This window comes from Micropterus salmoides, unplaced genomic scaffold, assembly GCF_014851395.1.
Source record: "Micropterus salmoides isolate LMB-PRFRI ecotype aquatic unplaced genomic scaffold, ASM1485139v1 Ms_hic_scaffold_2, whole genome shotgun sequence".
Taxonomy (NCBI): Eukaryota; Metazoa; Chordata; class Actinopteri; order Centrarchiformes; family Centrarchidae; genus Micropterus; species Micropterus salmoides.
In genome coordinates this window covers 52,557,073-52,577,836 of record NW_024041150.1, presented here as the reverse complement: position 1 = coordinate 52,577,836, position 20,764 = coordinate 52,557,073, and the positions used below count along the sequence as shown (strand labels likewise).

Below are 20,764 nucleotides of genomic sequence, written 5' to 3'. Positions count from 1 at the left end.
AAGTTAGTCCACACTGTTCACACCAGTGAGGTTTCTCTCCGGTGTGAACACGTTGGTGTCTTCTTAGGGCACCCGACTGAGAAAGTGTTTCCACACTGTTCACACCAGTACGGTTTCTCGCCAGTGTGAACACGTTGGTGCTTTTTTAGGTCTCCTAATAGAGCAAAGGTTTTTCCACACTGTTCACAGCTGTACGGTTTCTCTCCAGTGTGAACACGTTGGTGTCTTCTTAGGGTTCCTAATTGAGCGAAAGTTTTCCCACACTGGTCACAGCTGTACGGTTTCTCTCCAGTGTGAACACTCTGATGAGTCTTCAATATCCAGATTTGTGTTGTGATTTGCGTTTGAGTCCCTGTCTTCTTCTCCTTGTCTATATCAACAGAAACAGAAACACAGTGAGATGTCATGGTGGAGCGAGCTATCTAAAACCATAAAGGACATCAGAGCACATCTTTGAAATCACATACTAACCTACTGTACCACACAGTGAGTATGTACTGTCTTACATACACACTCAGTATGTACTACATACTAAATAAATGACAGAGGTGGGAAGTAACAAATTACAATTACTCCCGTTACTATAGTTGTGTAGTTTTAAAAAAAATCTGCATTTTTACTTTACTTAAGAATATATGTTTAAAGTATTGTACCTCGCTCAATTTTCAAGACGGAGTAAAAATAAGTTCAAGGAAAAACGTTTGAACACTTTGGCTTCAAGTGCAAGTGAACAACAGCTTTATTATGCAGTGTAAGCTGTGAAAAAATGCTGTATTACTTTTCGTCTAATGCAAACTGAACATTTCCTGCAACTGCAGCTTCACATTAAAAGCATTAAACTGGCATTTAACACAAGTTGACTTTTATTTCTAAGTAGTCACAGGAAATGCAATCTGTAAGTGAGATTAGCGCTGACCGCTCTATTCATCAAAATGCATCTACACAACAAGACAACCGTCATTTAACAGTTTTCTGACAGCAGACCAGTTTGAAATATTGCAGTGAGTATCAGTCAGGAGCAGACAAAGTGAGCTGTTAGAAAAGAGCTGCATGCGACAGGCTGCACACCTTGCGGCATGTCGGCTGTGGCTTTTTACAAACGGATCTTTCTGTCTCTGCCACCAACTTTCCCTGCTCGGAGACAAATAAAATCTTCTCCAGACATTCATAAAATGCAGCGGGCCAGCAGATTGGTGCAATACCTCTGTGAAATAAGGCAGCGTGAAAGCTGCTGGTGTTAGGAGCCAATTACTAGGGATGGGGATCGAAATTCTCAAAACACGAAAATCAATAAGGTTCGAGCTTATCGATACTGCTATCGAGACTTGCAGGTCCAATGATGTAATGTTATGTCTCGGGCGTCAAATCTGATTTAATTTGAAACGCAGAAAAAGAAAATCATCAGGCCGCAGTCTCTGCCTGCTCTCTGTCAGCTCCCACACACACACACAGCGGCAGCAGAGCGAGAGGCGGCGCCGTCGCGGTGGAATACGGTGAGGATTAAGTTAGCTCCAAACTACTGTAACGTTAGCTGATGACAGCTACGCTCGTTACTGTAAGTACGTGCAATAAAACCTTCGCAAGTAAAAAGTCAATACTTTATCAATAAACCTGTCTGTAAGGTAACGTTAAACTTGTAGAAATGGCTAATTTAATCATCTCTGTCCTCAGTATCATCCTGTATGTTTTATACAAGCACAGCTAACGCTAGCTCGGCATTAGCCAAATGTTAAAATCAAGCTCAATATTTAGCTGTCTGTCTGGAGCACAGACAGGTCTGTAGTCTTAAACTCAGCTGCTGGCTGAGACAAACCAGCCGCTCCTCCTTCTACCTGGTAACGTTACCTGCAGCCAGCGAGAGACGAGGAGGGACTGATGTTATTCTTTCTAAACATCACTCACTACTTGTGATGTCAGATCAAGTTATTGAGTTACTTTGCTGTTGTAAACATGTTGCTGCTCTAGAAACATTTAGCTGTATTTAAAATATTAAATTAAAAACCAGACAGTTAATATGCACACTTCAATATATGTTTCACAAGTGATATGTCATCTGAGTAATATATATATATATATAAACACGTTATCGCACTGAATATTTTCCTCGCACCGTGCAGGCCTACCTCAGGCCTGTTGGGTCTGGTCTTGCCAAATAACCATCACTGAATAATAGTAAAGTATTGATAAAGAATCGGATCGTTAAGCAGTCTCAATAAGGGTATCAATATCATCACGATCTCCATCCCTACTAATTACAAAAGTTGTAGTGCTTTTAGCTGGTAGTTGTTGGTCCAGTCAGTGTCTGACAAACTGTCAGATCTTCTACTGGTCCTGCTGTCCTCCCCGAGATCAAGGATGATCCATAGGCTGTATAAAAAAATGTTGATCCCACAAAACCTGTGATGCTGTGAGGCCAGAAGAGGCTGACTGTAGAAAGTGATAAAGCCTTACAAGAGTGAGCAGTGATAATATTTAACTTGAATGATTAATAAGCATTTTGTAAGTTTATAAAACAATTTTTGTTATGTTTGAGTACATTTAACAGAAATAATATACAATTTTGTTTCAAATTTCACGCTGGCCTCTTTTTTAAGTTTGTATTTGACATAATACCATATTATCTCAATTAAAAGGATGGAAACAAATGTATGTGAGACACAAAAGGCAATTTATTATTTTGGCCGGTAAAAATGTGTTCTTTATCTACCAGCCACCTTGGCAGGTGAGCCAAAAAGTTAATTTCCCCCCTGAATAGGATGTTGATTCATGTTCCCGAAAACATTTAATATACAATCGCTATTTTTTTCTCACTGCCAGTTTGAAGACTGTATCCTGAATGAACCCTGAAGAAACCAGTTAATTAAACTAATGTAAATTTGAAACTGTCCAAAAATGATTACTCTGCCTTGTAACTTAAAATACTAATAGTAAATAAGTTCTCTTTCCAGTATAACTAAATGCTCTGACTACATCAAATATTTTATATTTTTTAGAGGGACCTCTCAAATGTCCAAGACAGAAAAAGTTAACAGGTAGGGATGCCCCGAATGTTCGGCAACCAAGATTTAACAGCCGAAAATAGCAAAACAAGCACTTTCTGTGTTTGGCCTATTAAGTCAAAAGACCGAATACATTTATCACATATTTTGAGCTGCCCTGTGGCAGGACACAACATTGCTAACACTTTTTCAGGTGATTCAAGTTTTTTGTGTAAGGGGGCAAATTGATGTCAATATCATAGTAAGTCGCTTTGGATTAAAACGTCAGCTAATGAATAAATGTAATGTAAATGCATAAACTATATAACTTAATAATTTTATTTTAAGTTATGCCAGTTATGTAAATTGCGTATGTTAAGCAAGTGACGTAAGTTAACTTGCATGTTACCTGATGTATGTAGTTGTTGTGTAACCCAAACCATGATCTTTTACTAACTTAAGTAGTTGCCTAAACCGAACGAAGTACTTTTTGTGCCTAAACCTAACTGCAACATTTCTCAACTTTAATCCCTTTCAAAATGGCGATGTTTGGAAATGCTAGCTTTTTATTTTGAAAGTGCAACCAGTCGTTGCATATTTATTGTTGCTAACTTTACCGGACGTTGCATATTTGTTGTTGCTAAACGTTGCTAACTTGACTGCGGAGCCTAAAGGAGACCTATTATACTGCTTTTCCACTACTAATTTGTAGTTCTGTGACTCCTGTGTGGCAGCTTTGCATGATTCAAAGTTTTAAAAAAATAATTTTCTTTCTTATACTGACTTTCATTAAAGCCTCTATCTGAAACAAGTTGTGGATGCTGCTGTCTCTGTAAGACTCCCTCTAATGCCCACTGTCTTCTGATTGGCCAAGACCTGAAGCATGTTACCACGCTGTTGTTGCTGTGCGGTACAGGCAGCCTGAGCGTTAATGTGCGGAGCAAATTACCATATAAGGAATACCGGCGCTGGAGTTCCGTATGTCGTAGAACGGAGCCATTGGTAGAAAAAGTAGTTCATCATCCAACATTGTAGATAAGTCATAAAATGTAGTAAAGTTTAATAGGGCTCCTTAAAAAATCTACGCTAAAGGGGTACGCAGGGCAGCACCCTGGGCCTTGACCAAAGGGCCTTGACCAAGCATGTGAGATGATTCGGGAGTGAGAATGTATTGTACGTGAAGCGCACCATTGGTGTTCCACAAGGGTTGGTGCTAGGTGTGTTATTGTTCAGTTTAAATACTAATGACCTCCCCCAGTGTCAGGATGTAGACCTGCACATGTATGCAGATGACACTGTTGTATACACACATGCAGCTGAATTGGCAGCTACCAAGTTGAGTATATTGAAAAGGATCTCACAGTGGCTTGATCAATCATGCCTTAGACATGATTAAATTGTTGGTACGTTGGTGTTTTTTTCAATAACAATATAACAAATGTTCAATAAATATTCAATAAATGTTTGATTTGATAGGAATTAAGACTGAAATTTTTTCCAAGATGTTAAATTTGTTGAGGAAAAAGGACAGAAAAAAAGCTTTTACTTAATTTTACTCATGTATATTCGTTGAAAAAGATTTTATCATAAATGTTTTGAATGTTCTCCCTCAGATTTTTGAAGTGATCCACTGTTTGGAATCAAATGTTTGTCATGTTCTGACCAGAAAGAAAAGTTTAAACCACAATTAACCATCAGGTTTCTTCAACTTTAACTGAGGAGCAAAAAAATCAGCCTTTAAACTCAAAAGATATAATGATTTGATACTTATTGTGATAATTATCGCTATTGAAAGATATTAAACTTTTTATCGTGGTAACATTTTGGCCATATCGTCCAGCCCTGAGTGATTTAATAAGAATAAGAATGTTTACACATGTGTGACTAGTCTGATATTTATTGCACCTTCAGTAATCGGCTGAAACACTGATATCCACGTAAACATTGATTGCATTTAGAGAGACACAGATTTAAAAACACAACAGCAAGTCAGTGGGAACTGAATTCATGTTATGCTTCAAAGCACCACCAGAGGGCAATCTATGACCACAAATGCGTGGCACAGCACTGTTTACACGCCTTCATCTCTCACGCCTGGATTATTGCAACAGCCTTTTCACCTGTTTAACACAAAAATCTATTGATCGACTCCAGACTGTCCAGAACTCAGCTGCCAGGCTTTTAACCAGAACAAAGAAATATGACCACATTACTCCTATTTTAGCTTCATTACACTGGCTCCCAGTATGTTTTAGAATTGACTTTAAAATTCTATTGATCACTTTTAAAGCTCTTCATGGCCTCTCGCCTTGTTATATTTCTGACCTTTTAGTCCCATACGCACCAGCACGTACCTTGAGATCCTCGGGCAGAGGTCTGTTGTCTGTTCCAGAGTCTCGACTGAAAACTAAAGAGGACAGAGCGTTTGCTGTCAGGGCCCCGAGGCTCTGGAACAGCCTGCCCGAGGAAATCAGGTCGCTGAGTCAGTGAACTCTTTTAAGTCCCTTCTTAAAACATACTTTTATAGGAGAGCCTTTCCCGATCTTATTTGACTTAATTTTATCCCTTTTATTTGATTCTATTTTACTAATTTTATATTTATCTGTATTTTAGTCTTTTTCAATGTTTTCATGCTTTTATCTTGTATTGTTTTTGTATTATTGTCTTTACAATTGTTAAAGCACTTTGTAACTTGTTTTTGAAAAGTGCTCTACAAATAAAGATTATTATTATTTTCACGCTTATATTTTCTGTGAGGTGTAGTCCAGTGTTGCAAAATAACATGAAGACGCAGAAAATGACTAATCTTACAACAAACTTATTCCATGTATACAATAACTTCATTTAGAAAGACTAACTACATACACATTTAAAACCAACCGCTGCAAGACGGTCTCCACACAGGTATTTGAAGTTGAAAGCATTTATCAATGCTGCCGGAGGAGGGATTCGAACCTGGGTCTGAATGAAAAGAGATGCTGGGGAAACCAGGAAAAATCTTTTCCATTCCAAAAGTTTAAGAAGATTTCACAAGCCTGCTACACTGTAGTGATGATGTCACGCACCAACTCACGCAATACACACCCATTATTAAAAAAAAAAAAAAAAAAAAAATCAGAAAAGAGCACAAAAAAGCATAAAATTTTGACAGCGACCGTGAACAAACCAGGAGGGTAAACTATATTTCATTGCATAATTTCTTATTGTGCAAATCAACATTTTCTCTAAGCATTTTCATTTGTTAGTTAACATTTGGTGCAAGCTATTTTTCAGAAAGCTTTTAACAAACGCTTTCAAAAAGTGAATGGGAAGCCAGTTCCAGCCACAGCTGTTTGGTAAAGGTTGATGCTGTTCTGATGCTTTTGATTGGTTCTCGTGTCTGAATTTGCAGCACCACCATCTGCAGTTAAACTGCCTCTTAAGCTGTCTTTGGAAAATGGTTAACAGTTGGAAAAACATTCATTAGAAATTTTGAAAAGTAATGAAATGTGGTTAAAAAAAAAAGTTAAATCAGCTACTATAATATTTTTAAATAGGGTAACTTGTAATCAGTAACCTTACATTTCCAAAGTGACCTTTCCAACACTGCCAACTGGGGATGTTTCCATTTATAAAATCCATGTGCAAGAAAAACAGTCTACATTGGTCTCTAATTTATTAATGCCAAGCAAATACTTATCAGAACCATTCATGCAGAACGATTACGGTAGATTGTAGTCTTTACTTGCACACTGCTCGTAAATCATTTATTTATTTTTCTGCGAGATTTGCGAGTGAAATACTCTGTAGAGCCCTGAATCATCCATCCTGGCAACTTGTCCCCTCGCGCTGCTGTTCTTGTTTTATTGGCTGGTTCTGCTGTTACAGCTAATGTTCTAACGTTACATACTGCAGCTGGGTTTACTAGAGGGGAACGTAGCAAACATTTCAAATAAGCAAGCGTTCTTTATTATGTTTTTTTATAGAAAGGTTAAAAATACAGCAGAATCGCGGGCAAACTGGGAGGGTTGACCGGTACGTTCATGCTGTTATCAGGGATGTACTGATACTGAAATTCAGCCCGGGACTTTGAAATGGAGAGGACATTTAGGCGAGTTTGTAGTTATTACTGTATAAAATGAATCAGATTACGCTGAAGACCTTCAAGAAACTTTAGGATGCCACCTGCCTCTTCAGTTTGTATAAGCGAGGCACCACTGCACTGAGGCAAGCCTGAGCTGGAACACTTAAGTTACAGTATACTGGTACCAACATGTGTCATGTGTACAGCCGGTCAGAGAGCTAAAATAGTTCAACATAATCAAAAACTACAATACAGTTCTATAAAATAGAGCAGTGTGTGCGTGTTTCCTCATCTTCAGCTCTGAGTAGGCCTCTCCCGGGCTCAGCTTCGCCTGTGCTGGACTCTGCAGATCGTACAGCTATGAATGAGAAGAACATCAGCCGGAAAATAAACTCTTTCGATTGTTGAGCCAATCAGTGAGGGGGGTTGCTTGCATCCCCCAGACTGACAGGCGCACACACACAGTGCTCCGCTGCAGCTGACAGGTCCGCCAGCGCGGATCTTTAACACTTCAGATACTTAAAAATGCCAGAATTTAGACACATTAAACCCGTTTAATGTCAGAAAAGCCATATGAAAGTGTAGGTTGATTGGTTGTGCTTCCTCTTACTTCTCCAAAAAAACAAATTATTTTCAGAAAATAATAATAAGTCATTGTATTTGGTGTGTTAAAACTCTGTAGCTCGGTGTGAGTGCTTCTCTATGTATCCGACTGCCTGGGCTCAGCAGAAGAACAGTGCACAGTAAGAAAGTCCTGTCTCTAGCACCAGAAAGACAAAAGACACCAGCTTATTCCACAAAGTCAGGTTGAGATATTAAGATCAGCAGTAAGCAGTAAGCCAAGGCCAAAGGAGGGGGGGCAGTGAGATAAGAGACACCCTCGAATATCTGGGACTTTCCACAGATCCAGGTGCAGCAGGAAAGAGAGCCAAGAGATTATATAATGCTCAGAAACAGAGCTATAAAAGGAGGTCCTGAAGAAGCTGAGAGTCAGTTGTTACAGGGTTCATGTCAACTCGGGTCTCTGTTCTGGTAAAACAATGGGACTCCACTTTGCTTCGATCTCTTTTGTTCTCCAACTGGTGTTTATTTCTGTTGACAGTAAAAATGTTGGTAAAAGTTCAAGTTTTCTTATCTGGCATAAGTCTTGACTTTCTTACACAACAAAGGCTTCATCTAAAAAGTTTAACAATGTAATTTAACTTTCCCTTAACGGCCGAACCTCCTCCTCCTCCTGCTCCTCCTCCTCCTCCTCCTCCTCCTCTCCGGGTCCGACCGTCACATTAAGTGTGGGTTCTGTAGAGATACGGGGTTCTGATGGCTCCACTGTTGAATCCTGCTACATTACATCTTGTTTACAGTCAATATGAAGCTACGTGTCGGAACCAGGCCGAGCTAACGCCACGTTAGCTTCTTGTTAGCTGCTAGCTGTGTTCATGAACACTGACCTGAACATCGGTGCTATCAGAGCTCGAGCCTGCTGTTTGTCCTCCGGGGACGTTGTTGCTCCGGGGCTCCGGGTCCTGGTTGTCCTCCTCCATCCCGCTCTTGGTCCTGGTCTCGCAGATTGATGTTGCTTCTGACACCGAAACTTCCAACGAACCACTGCTTCAGAGCTTGTATCGTTACGTCACTCGTGACGTTGAACTGACGTCTGAAGCAAACTCAGGTAGTGAAACACGTGACTGCTTTGACAGGCCGCTCCGGGTCTGACACCTGAATCTTGGAGGGCCAAACGGTGGAGAAACCGTAGGTTACAGTGTTTATGTGGACAATATTTGTCAAAGCTGGTTTTTAAGTTGTTTATAAGACATTTTCAAAATCGACTGTCACCAGAAAATTCAGTTCTTGAATAAAAAAAGCCTCAACATTGAAAATAATGCAGTTTTCCAATTTATTGATTGTTCAGCCTGAATAACTGAACACCAGTCACTGATGTTTAGAGATTCATTTATTAAGGACAGATTACACGCAAGAGTTTTACCTTCACTGTGGAAAACTTCTTTACCTTCACTTGGGTAGAAATATGACGACTTTTATGGTAAATACAGTATTTAAACTTTTCTGAGGTAAAAGGGAAAGTGTACTATATTTAAAGCCAATCAGGTGACCATCTTGCATTTAGATGGTGTGCTAGCAGAGTTGTTGCTCTTCAAGTAGGAAGTCTGGGGTTCAAATCCTGCTCAGGGTTTTAATTGTTTTTTGTCAAAGAGAAAACATTTACCGTTAATGAGACCGAGCAAGGCATTGCCATCAAGTCTCAACTGTGATTCCTGCTGCTAATTGCTTTGTCTCTGTTGTGTATAATTTTAGAGCATTATAGCCTAAATTGTTATTAGAGCAGAATTAGTGACAATTGTGTTACAAAACATGCATCAATATCGTCCGTCAGAGTAAGAATGTCCTGTTTCTAGCACACAGCACAAAAGACTCCAGCTTATTCCACAAAGTCAGGTTATGGTTAAAATAGCACGATCATCAGAGGGCATGTCTAGGACACAGAGAGGGCGAGCAGTGTAGACAAAAAACAGACATCAGTGATTATCCTCAATCATTATTAATCATTTTATTAATTATCCTTACTTATTTTAATCTTTTTACCTAGATGTGCCTTGTCTTTACTTAGAAGTGCTGAACTGTAGTCAGGAATACAGAAACAAGCTCACTGTGGTTAAGATCCTTCAGTGGGAGGATTGACTGCAGACGCTGAGACTTTGCACGCCTTGTTCAACTGTTATACTGTAGATTTGTGACGGCAGGGGAGGCTGCAGGTGGTCAGAATCTGTGCGCGCTCTGTTCTACTGTTATTAAGACTACAGGAGGGACTGCTGATGTATTAAACTGCTGAGATTAAGACTACATGTTTAATTACTGATTAAGGGTTTGATTGTTAACTTTCAACCTCTGATGCTTATAGCCTGTGTGAACTTTGAGTGAACTCGCTTAAGGAATTCACGACAGATTGATGATGAGCAGAAACACGACTGATACAGCCAGCACTATATCAAGATTACTGATACAGCATTACACATGTTATTCTTCTATTAATTTTTAAAAAAATACGGTGAGACTGAAGTTGAAATATAATGGAGAACTTCTTATCCATCCATCGTCAACCGCTTATCCTGCATACAGGGTCGTGGGGGGCTGCATCTTATCCCAGCTGACATTGGGCGAAAGCCGGGGTTCACCCTGGACGGGACGCCAGTCAATCGCAGGGCCAACAGGGTGTTAGTGACTGTACATGTCAGAGTAACAGAGGTGATACTCACGAAGTCAGAGTAGTACTTTACAAATTAAGATTTTTTTTACACACAAACACATGAAAAGTTCAATTTCAGTGTTTAAAATCTAATGCTTTGTTATGAGTTAAACTCCCAACAGTTTATACAATTATTTTAATAACTTTTATTTATTAAAGGTTTTCTTGAACAATATAAATCCTCCACTCCAGACTCTACTACTAAAAATCTCTAATAAAGACAATCATTAGTTGCAGTCTGATACAAAATGAGTAAACTTACTGGGCTGCTGATCTTCCATTATAGGAGGACTGGTTGTTTCTATTAAAGGTAACAGGACACAAACCCTCTGCACACAGTTTGCTCCTCCAGTGACTTTAAAGTGAAAACTATCATCTGTTGAACAAACTGAAGCTCCTCTGCTGCCTCCTGCTGGCTGCTTCCTGTCACTGTCAGTCTGTTCGTCCCTCAGGACAAACTGGAGAGCTCCTCACAAAACATTCACATTAACACAACAGCTGCATTTACTACACTGCTGTACTCAAGTACTACACTCAGGTACTTGTACTTTACTTTCTACTTCACTACATTTATCTGACAGCTTTAGCTACTAGTTACTTTACAAATTAGGACTTTTACACACAAACACGAGTTCAAATTTAGTGTTTAAAATATGTTTCGTTGAGTTAAACTACCAACAGTTTATACAATTAATAAGTTTCCTTGTACATATACGCTACGTACGATATAAAGCCACCACACCAGACTCTACTGGTGAAAATCTCTGATACAAAATGAGCTTCAGCTCAACTACAGCAGCGGTAAAATCCTGTTTTTACATTAATGAGCCATTAAAATAACAGAAACTTCATATAATTAATATCTTTAATGTTAGAAAATCTAAGTTATGACATTAAACTTTCTACCGACTCGCTGCAAGTCCTCTTTGTAGACAGTCATGTAGTATTAGATGCATTCAGCAGCAGCTCGCTGTATCATAGACGCCATGATTTAGACAGCTGGTGGTTGAGAAATGGTTTCACGCAGCTTTGGTTAGAATTAAAGAGTGCTGGTAAAGGGATGATATATATGAGAATAATCTACATTGAAATAGGGTTAGGGTTGTGTTAAGTGAAATACACATGCTTATTCTCTCTCACTCTGTTTACATGTTCACTTTTTGAGACCCACATATATACCAGCTTTCAATATCGGCCTGTTATAAGTGCAGTTTATACAGTAAAGGGGTCCACTAACCAAATCATTCTCAAAATCGAAAATATCGGCTCATAAATCGCCTCTTTTTCACTTTAATATCGGCATCGGCCCCCAAAAACCCATATCGGTCGGGCTCTAATTATAGCATATTAAAAGTATATTGTTAATATAATCATAAACTGTTGATAATAATGTATTATTTATATGATGTTACTATATTCATTATAATTTCAGATAATAGTACATAATGATAGTATATCATAGCATCTTGCTCTTGTGTTTGAGTGACGGGGCTGTTGAAACGGTCAGCGGTCGGTCGGACAACGTGGAAGATTACGTTCGGTTGTAACTGTGACTCGCAAATCAGTTTTCTGGTTCGCAAGGATCTATTTTTAGGAACGTATGAGAGTGAAATGCTCGCACTGTCGATCCCTGGGCTTAACGTTACACCACACAGAAAAATCACACGTCATTACAACCTGCCTATCAAGTAATTTTGGCTATGCAATAGAAATATATACGTTCACACACACTTAGCATAGCAACTCTTTGTGCAAAAATAATTTTCACATTTACAAAAATATCTCCTGGACTTTTTGACATGTCAAAACCACTTTTCTGCAGGTGGTAAGCTATAAAAGCATCACAGTTCTCCTTAAAAAAAAAAAAGAGGAAATTAACTGTCAGGGTTTGGTATGGGTGAAGCAGGTAGTAGGTTGGCGGACCCAAATGCAGGACACGAAAGCCAGCAGGAACAGTTCAGAGGGGTTTTAATAAGCAAACAAAAGACGAGCACACTTACAAACAGAGTGGCTGATTGACTGAGTCCAAAAACAAAGGCTGTCCAACAGAAATCCAAAAGGGTGAAAACCAGAATCCAAAAATGAGTAGGGTAACAGGGAGACACGGCAAGTAAGGCTGAAGACACAAGCACAAACTGCAACACTGGGTGACAATAAACAATGACCCGACCAAGACAAGACAGAAACACCAGGTATATATACACACAGGGACTAACGAGCAGGGCGGGAGCAACACAGGTGAAAGACATGAGGCTAACGAGGCACAGGCAGGGAGAGAGAGAGTGTAGGGGAAAACAGAGACAGACATGCAGAGTGTGACATTAACATCATTAATAATTTCTTCTTGAACTGACAATGCTAGATGATTTTTCTCTCTACATTTTTCTCTTGACCTGTGGAGCTGCAGAGGGCCCTGATGGTTAATCACAACCTCTGTGATGTAGATTTAACAGAGAAAGCTATCCAACGTGTGTCTGATGTACCAGTCAACAATGTGAAGTATGCTGTCAGAGATGTATTTGTCATAGATGTACTGCATTCTGAGCGTATTCCATTGTTTTGGCAAATCAAGTACATCTTTAACATAAACACCATGTGGATCCTTTGTGGAAAAATGTTGATTCCTCTGCCCTATGACCATCACTTTCATGCATGCAGTGTCACAGTTGATGAAGAATGGACTTTACTGAAACCAGGAGATGAAATGGACTTTCAGGCAAATGACACTTACTCAAATGATGATCATTTATGTCACAGTTAGACATTGTGTTTAAAATGAAATGTTGTAATATGTGAAAATGAAAAGGATTTAATAAATTCTGATTTTAATTAAAAATATATAGACAGATATAGATTATAAATAATCTCATACGATTGTACCTGTCAAAGCCAATTTTGTCCCCTTTTTGAAGGGTCCATTTTTGTACTGTCAAATAAAGGTACAAAATTGCCACCACAGGTACAAGACTGGCCTCTTAAGGTACAAATCACAAGTGTACAAAAGCTGTGACAAGCCATTGTACCCCTAAAGGTACAAATATGTACTTTATTTTCTGAGAGTGGAATGAAGTCATTATATTTTAACAAAATCTACCCGCCCCACTGCTGTGCATTACCCTGCGATATTGCTCTGCTGATATGGTCGTAGGCTGCTAGCCCCTTTAGACCGTCTGACAGACAGAGTAACTGTCTGGGACTGTACTGGATGAGATGAGCTCACTGCTCTTCATCCGAGGTAGAAAACCTAAACTGAAAACACTTGTGATCAGACACATCTGTTTGCCGTGCAGATACACTGGGATTGCGCGTGCCGGTGTAAACATGAAGCAGATGGTCTCTTCCTGATTATAGAAGATGTGGCGAAAGAAAAAATAAATACAGACGAAGATTTTTTTTTTTTTGTATGCACTAATAAGGAGCTTGGACTGTTACTGAATGTAATATAGGAGTGTGGCGGCTGAAAACAGACTGGGAGTCGTTGCAAAGTAAATACGGCGACATGCACAGTACAAGTGTAGGCAGATAAGTGTTATTTGCACGGTAAATAATATTTTTGAGGGGCTATATGTACGTTTTTCAATGAAATTAATAAAATTTTCTTTGCCTTATTGTTAATGGGCTCAAAACTCACTTGTAAATGAAGCACACGCCTGTTTTCCCCTTTGCTTGCATCAGACAATATTCTGCTTTTAATGTGAGGTCTCCGGGTCAGATTCAGCCCTGTGCGCGCTCCTGATCCTCTCTCACACTACAGCGACAACACGGCAGCTAACGACACGAAGCCCACTAACACCATAAAACTACCGGCTCACAGCAAAACACCAGGCTCCAAGTAAGATATAAAACAACAATAAAGGTTTATGTGCTGAAGCCCATCAGACCAAACAGGTTCAGATGATGTCGAGTAAGAACAAAGTGAGCATTAGTAAAGCTGGAGAAAGTCACGTTAGCTCGCCAGCTAACGCCGAGCAGTTGCTTAAGTGATCCGGTGCAAAGTTATATAACGTTAGCTTTCCACATTACTTCACCAACTAACGTGACCCGTGTTACCATCCTGTGTACCACTGTTGATTTAGCCTGCAAGAAAAGATGTAACAGCAAAAAGCAAATGTGGAGCGATTTGTTTTCTAAAGGTAACTTAGCCTATAGTGATGCAGTCACCTAACGCTACAGCAGCTCGGACCTGCCGCTGTTTGCTTCGTAACGTTCAGTTTAGGTTTATTGTGACATTGCTGAGCCTCTGGTGACAGATTCACAGATATTAAAGATAGTTGCTTAAAGCAGCAGGCGAGCTAACGATGTAGCACGTCGGCTAAATGCAGTAATCACCGTGCCAATCCAAACCTAAAAAATACTTCAAATACTCTCGGAAAATGTCAATGCTAACATGCTGGTGTTTAGCAGGTATAATGTTTGTTGAGTTTTGTTAAAAATGTAGTTTTCATTCATTTTTCAAACTGTCTCAGACCCCACTCATGAACTTAAAAGAAACGTTCTTTTTTCTTCCACCCTGTCTGGGGCATATTTCAAACAGAAGGCGACAGCCGCTGCAATGCTTGCCTCCGTTTCTGCAGTCGTCCTCTGAATACTCTCTGTAAAGAATATTTGGTAATGTAATGTGATCATGTAACGAGCACGGATTAGTTCAACCTGCAGCTGATAAAACTGTTACTGTAACGTTTACCCGAGTTTCCAGCTCAGTCTATAGCAGCTGTCACTCCGCCTTTTTTTGGGAGGATTGTGCTGATATGCGGCTCGCTGCGCTGAATGAAGTAACGTTAGGGAGCCGGTGTTGATCTGACTCTGAGACGGGAACGTTGAAATAACAGAGCCTGAACGTGTCTGAGTGAAAAGCCACAGCCTGCATGCTGGTGTCCCTGCATTTATTGCAGGATTTCTGTATGAAAGTGGTTGTGTTTCAGATTCTGCTCGCTCATGAGTTCAAGCGAGCACTCGTACGAGCAAACACCTGGTTGCAATCTTAGAACTGCTAATTTTATGAATTTGATGCATTTAAAGCATCCACCACTGAGTAGTTAATGTATGATGAAACATGTAGTTAATTTGGAATTGTCTCTATATTGTCTGGAGTAATTTATGTTTTTAAGTTTGCTTTGTTTCAGGATGGCTTGGGTTAGGGCAGTGTGGCAAGAAAGGAAAAGGCAAGAAGAAGGGACGGTGCCAGACAGCTGGGTAGACACAGAAAAAATGTTACTGTTCTGGCCAAATATTGCAAATGCAGCAAGACATTTGAAGGAACGCCGCAAAACAGAGGGTTGGAGAAAGTTTCCTCTTCTGAAAGAGAAGATGAGATCTGGTGGGTACACTTACATGTCACATCTATTATGTGCCTTTTGTCATATGGCATATTGCTTTGCCTGTGTTAATTGTTACTTATTATTTGTAGATGACTTTAAAGTGATAACTGCGACTTCACAAGTAGTACAGAAGCTGAAGAAGGGGCACGACTGTTAATGGATTTTCATGAACTCTTCCCTTGTTGCCATGTTGACAGTGCAAGACTTTCAAAATTAACATAACCATTTAGCATGAATTTGTTTGGACTATGCTATCAAGAGTAAGCAATGTCAATTTTGGTGTCACCATAACAACAAGGCCACAATAAGGAACTAATGCCAGTTTGATATCTTGAAGTGACTTGGGTAGATTGATATTAAATTTGATAAGCATTCACACTCCTGTAGTAAAAACTGCACCTTTTTGATTTCTTTCTGGAGCAGAATGAATTTTTTGTTAATTTGCGTCTTGAACTAGATGATAGTGGTCACAGTGAGGAAGAGTTTGATGAAGAAGACGTCCAAGGAAATTGTTGACATCTCAACAGTGATGAAGGTTAGTTCTTTGTTTTCTCCCCTGTAACGGAGAGACTGCTTGTCATGAGGATATAAAAACAGCAACAAAAATAGTGACAAATTACCTACAGAATGTCAATTCAGATTGCTTTATTGGCATGAAAGCTTCAAGAACAATATGTACATATAAATACATATAAGACAAATACAATTTGTCCAATTTGTTTTGGCAGCACACAATAACAGTTAGGCTCATTAAGTGTTTTAGCAGCACTGTAGAAGGTGTGACAACCAGCCTGACAATATTTAAATATGTATTGAAGCAAAATACTTTTCTAAACCTAAATCTAAGACACGGAGTCTAGTTTATTTATCGGTAGGATTATTGAGAGGAACTTCAATAGTTACTAGGAATGGGGATCGTTAATTTTTCTTGATAGTGATGCCCTTATTGAGACTGCTTAACGGTCCGATTCTTTATCGATACCACCATCAATACTTTACTCTTATTTGGTGACGGTTATTTGGTAAGACCAGACCCAACGGACATGAGGTAGGCCTGCACGGTAGGAGGAAAATATTCAATTTAAATTATTTATAGGATTAATTAAATGTTTTAAATAAAAATTATATTGATTATATAATATATATATTAATTATATATATATTAAATTATAGGACCTGCTAGTCTCAATAGCAGTATCGATAAGCTGGGACCGTATTGATTTTCGGGTTTTGAGAAATTTCGGAACCGGGTCCTTCTAGAACTGGATCTCAATCCCCATCCCTAATAGTTACAAATAGTGAACAAACATCATCAAACGAAGGACATGTAAGCACACAAACACAGCAGAGTAAAAAACTAGCAAGTTATTTTAAATAGTTTTTACAAAGGAGAGAGTTGGGAAGCACAAAAGCGACTGTTTATCTCCAGGGCCGAAGTCAGTGCTAACTTCTTAGTCTTGAGAAGCTGCAGTCTTTGTTCACCGGCCTCTGTAACTTCTACTGCACATTTTCTGCTGAACAAGGTGCTGACCCGATTCTCTCTATTCACCGGGGCTCTGTTCACACACACTCCGTCTATTCACGTACACCACCTGGGATCATCAGTTACGCTCACTGAGCGGCAGGTAAGACGAGCAGCAGTATTAGTTTGAATCGGCTAAAACACAAACAACACATCTAAAATGGGAAAGATCTGGACCACTGGTTCTTTGGTAAGCAGTAAGGATCACTGTCGAGTCCGACTGCCTTTAATTTGAGCAAATAATCACTTGTTTTACTCCCGGTTTGCTAAACGCAGCCTTGGTAACAGATGTTTTGCCACTCAGTCCAACGCATACCCTCTACTGAACCTGTCGTTTATGTGGAACAGCAAAGCTAACGTTAGCCTACTCACCTGTCCAGCAGAAACAGAGCGACCTCAGCATCGGTTTCCATTCGTAGATTTATCCAGCATTGAAACCCCTCACAGATGTTAACACAGGTCTTCCCCTCGCCTGGTCATATAACTTGTCTCACAGTTCCTCAGACTTTTCCCTCTGTGGCTGTTTCTCAGTCATCTTCACAGCTAAAGTCCCGTAATAAGTCCAGCATGTTCGAATGTACCGCTGTTTGTTTACATTCTCTCTCCCACTGCTTTAAGTGCACATTAGAAGTTTTATGTGAGCTTTAGATTAATATTTTGGTGGTAGTCGAAAATTTTACGTTTTCCGATGACAAATATGTAATTTCACATCATATACACCAACGTTGGCTAGCGTTAGCTCCTGAAGTAGTATGTTAAGATTAGCTTTTTTTTTTCTACTTTGGATAACGTGAGCTACTCATAGACTGTATGAAACTACTGTGTGTTTGACTTTATTAAATGTTTTTTTGTGAAGAATTTAGCAAGGGCACAGGTCTGCATTTGTCTTAATTTGTTGACTATGACACTCAGGTTAGTTATATGTCCAAAAGAAGATGAAATAAAGATCTAAATCGTTCGGTGTAGCTTTTTCACACTTAAACAGTGTGCAAAGACTTGCTGGCTGTATGAATTTGTCTTAGTTGAATTGAAGTTTATGTAGCGTTACTACGACAGGGTTTCCATTTCTCTCCTGGAGAAAGTTAACCCATACATACAAATTTTGGGCGACCCAGCGAATGTTGCAACAAATGCATTTTCCACACCACCCGGAGTGAATTTGCATCTTTGACTTCGTGTGTAATCGAGACGCGTGAAACACTGGATTCGCTTTCAGTGTGAACTCACCATTATGCTTGCAGTTAAAGAGTGGTCACCGACTCCTAAAATGCAGTAGAAGGCTGAAAGAATTATTTATAATACACACACTACTATAAGGTGAAATAAACTACTATAAGGTGATTATCCAATCTTGTTTTGTGTTCTAGACTACAGGCTTTTGAGGTAAGAGGTATTTTGTGCAATTTATATATGCTACATGTTATATAACACGTGTTTTTGACAAAGAATTTTAAAACAAGTTCAACCAGTGAATTATTTGTAAATTTTAAAAATGTTCTTTTGTATTCACAGGTTATGGCAAACTTCAATATGAAGGGCGGGAAGGGCAAGCTTGCCTTCACGAAGCTCCGGCTCTTCACTGTTGTTACAGGTAAAAAGCATATATCCTCAGTGTTTTCTAGTGTCTATTTTGGGGAAAACCAGTAACCACAGTTGCCACCTATTAACAACCTGGTCGCTACCTGCAAGAAATGTCAGATTTTCATTGCACTAAATTGTTTTCTACTGTAAACATGCTGAATAGATGTCTTTTACATTTTTTGCTAACTTTAAAACAAAGAAATTTGTCATTAAAATGTCTGCATCTTAATGTTTTTACTGCTTACTGTATTCCATTATATTCTATATGCCCCAAAGATTTACAGTTTCAAATATTCTTTACAGAGAGTATTCAGAGGACGACTGCAGAAACGGAGGCATGCATTGCAGCGGCTGTCGCCTTCTGTTTGAAATATGCCCCAGACAGGGTGGAAGAAAAAAGAACGTTTCTTTTAAGTTCATGAGTGGGGTCTGAGACAGTTTGAAAAATGAATGAAAACTACATTTTTAACAAAACTCAACAAACATTATACCTGCTAAACACCAGCATGTTAGCATTGACATTTTCCGAGAGTATTTGAAGTATTTTTTAGGTTTGGATTGGCGTTCGGGCTGTGCTTCATTATCAACCACTAAACAATTTTGCTGTTGGCCTATATAAAATTGTGTATATTAATCACATTCATCAGTTAGGTTTCAGGTAGGAGATATGTAAATCTGTGTTTTATTTCTTTTTGTACTTAAAATCTCAATCATTCTCTGTTCCCTAGATGTCTCTCTGGGCACTCAAAGGAATTTGAGAAATTTGCTAAGCTGTGATTAACCTGAAACCCTCAAACTCACCCTCAGTTCTGTCCCAATTAAATATCTGTCCGTGTTGGCATTGAAAGGATATTCTATTCCAGTAAAAGGAAATCAAAACCACAAGTTTTACAATAAAGCGTTTATTTTCTTAACTCAATGAATGTCTTTGTCTCTGCTCGTGTCTTAAAATGTGGTTCTGTCTGACTTTTGATCTTGACATCTGTCTAACCATCATCCCAATTTCTCAATATGTAGATTTTTCATTTACAATAAAAACAAAGCTCCGTAAAAGTTTGATGTCATGCCAACAAAATCCAAACTAATTCTTAATTATTATTTTTTGTCCAATGTCTGTCCTACGTTTGTGGTTGATGTCAATCCAACATTAGGTTTTGACGTCAACACGATTTTTATTCTCAACTAAAATCGAACATCTGTCCAACGTTATAGGTCGATGTCAATCCAAAGTTGGGTTTTGACGTCAACACAATTTTCATTTCTGACTAAAATCTAACGTCTGTCATACTTTGAAAGTTGATGTCAATCCAACGTTGGTTTTGACGTCAACACAGCTTTCATTTCCATCAACAATCCAACGTCCATCTAACGTTGAAGGTTGATATCAATCCAACGTTAGATTTTAGTTCGGAATTAAAATCTTTTTGACGTCAAAATCCAACATCTGTTTGACGTTGGAGGTTGATATCAATCCAACGTTAGATTTTAGTTCCGAATTAAAATCTTTTTGACGTCAAAATCCAACATCTGTTTGACGTTGGAGGTTGATGTCAATCTAACGTTGGGTTTTGACGTTCATACGATTTTCATTTTCAACTAAAATGTAACGTCTGTCTGACGTTGTAGGTTGATGTCAACATGACTTTAATTTCCAACAACAATCCAACATCTGTTTGACGTTGTAGGTTGATGTCAATCCAGCATTTGATTTTCATTTCCAACTAAAATGAAATGTCTGTCCAACATTGGAAAAGCGGCGCTGTTTAGCAGCACTAGTGTCACGGGAAGCAGTCACTCTCTTGCAGTCGGTCATATGCACCAGCGCCAGTCACCCATGGAGCTCAGGTGATAGTGTCGATGAAGTAAAAAAAAAAAAACTCTTTAACTAATTTATAACTTATGTATTTCTTCTCCCTTTGTCGTCTATCTGTCTCTAACCCACTTTGCAATACATGTACGTGCACACGATCTACTAACCGTAGCTAGGCTATTTAGCAGCAACGCCCTGGAAGGCTCTCTCTCTCTCCTGGCCACAGTCAA

General features: G+C 39.1%; 1 protein-coding gene and 1 long non-coding RNA gene across 2 annotated transcripts in view; one reads left to right on the top strand and one right to left on the bottom strand.

The window, feature by feature from the left end:
* Nucleotides 1–20,764, bottom strand: part of LOC119912613 (butyrophilin-like protein 2) — a 566,400-nt gene that overhangs the window by 87,939 nt on the left and 457,697 nt on the right. The gene's annotated exons all lie outside the window — the stretch shown is intronic.
* Nucleotides 15,240–19,643, top strand: LOC119912779. The gene is made up of 4 exons (XR_005446233.1): nt 15,240–15,620; nt 16,079–16,156; nt 18,656–18,734; nt 19,028–19,643. It is a non-coding gene; the product is annotated as an uncharacterized LOC119912779 (long non-coding RNA).